We start from the raw sequence: 1644 nt of genomic DNA, 5'->3' as shown, positions 1-1644 counted from the left end.
TTTTAATATGTTCCACTAAGGCCTCGCTGCATAGCTCAGCGACGGGGTGTGCATCTTGAGAGAAAGACAACCACCGTGCAGCCCAGGGCGAGCTGAGTTAAATACTACAGTTCTCTCTGGAAATCAAGGTTGACTCGATACTTTTCAGTATGGTGTGCTGGGTTCTTCAGCCAACAAGAATCCGCCTTACCAATGCACCTCAAGCAATGCGTTCTTTGACGCGCGAGACGTAGGTATCCAGAAACAAAGCATGCAGCAGGCTGCTGGGTGCAAGGTTGCCAACTCCGAATACTTACAGCGCAGCTCACATCTACCAGGCTGCATGAGTGGACGCAGCTAAATATATCTTCATAAAGGAGACGTACTGTCGAAAGTGCACTTAACAAGAAGTGCGTTGCTGTGGTAAATCAGCTTTCGCTGCATCAGACTAGCATTTGCACGCGGGAGACCTCGCGCACTCGAGCGTGCGTGCACCGCGCAGATATTATGCGCATGCTGCTCATTTCAGTCACTCTTTGGCGATTGTCTAAAGCAGTATGCTGTGGCTTCTCTACAACTGCTTTGCAGCCGATTTAGTGCTGGACTTCAGCCGGTTCTTTCTTGAGAGTCAGTACTAGCTCCGTAGATCGACTGTTTGCGTGGAGTGGAGACTAGCTCAGTGTATCGAGTGTTTGCGTCGAGTCTCTGAGTTATCTGAAAGACAAGAGACCCTAACTGTGCTCTATTGTACGACTAACAAAAGAATCGCCATTCTTCTCTTCGGTAACCTACAGTTGACAACTATCATGGAATATGGAGGACAATATTTAAGTTGAGCATAAAAAGGGGGGAACAACGGGTTGAAATTATCGGCTTGAGAATTAAAAATGGAAAAAGAAGAAGAGACCCGCCTTAGTTGCATAAAAATAAGACTGCAGTCCACCGGTCCACGGGACGCCTTCTTCGTTGTGTTTGTATTGCTTGCAGCATTTCCCGTGCAAAATAGAAACCGGCGTTATTTCTGTCGACCATTCTGCATCTGCATATATTTATGCCTAATATAAACTCATGCATATATATCGTTTCAAATGCATATCAGCATTGCACAAGAAGTCGGCCTTTCTTCGGTCGTCGCAAAGCGATTTCTAGGCGCTAATAACTAATTAACGCTGGCAATTATAGTACACAGAAAACTGCCGATGATCATCAAACTACGCCAGTGTTGCATGTTCCTCACAACTTGGGGGTTCTGGCTCATTATTGCACTCAAATCTGGCTGCTTCAGCGACAGAAGCGCAGTACAACCATGACAGAGGTCGGCTTAGTTATTTCAACCAAACCGACCAAATCAAGCAAGTTCTATTCGCAAATATATTGCTGTTTTCATCGGAAGAGGATCGTTCCTCACACCGTGAATGACCCCAAGCTAGATGGCTCTTTCTTTGCATTGAATGAGAAGAGTGTGGGGTTGTCTGCACAGCGCAAAGCCGTAGAAGCTCGCTGCCGCCCTGCTCCACCCGTGGTCAAGGGGGATGGCGATACATTGCAAGCACAGATTACAGAGCATATGAGCGGCCACTTAATGTAGTAANGGTCAAGGGGGATGGCGATACATTGCAAGCACAGATTACAGAGCATATGAGCGGCCACTTAATGTAGTAAATA

The sequence above is a fragment of the Eimeria mitis genome, genomic scaffold, assembly GCF_000499745.2.
Source record: "Eimeria mitis Houghton genomic scaffold, Emh_scaff787, whole genome shotgun sequence".
Classification (NCBI taxonomy): Eukaryota; Apicomplexa; class Conoidasida; order Eucoccidiorida; family Eimeriidae; genus Eimeria; species Eimeria mitis.
This window is presented reverse-complemented; position numbering follows the sequence as displayed.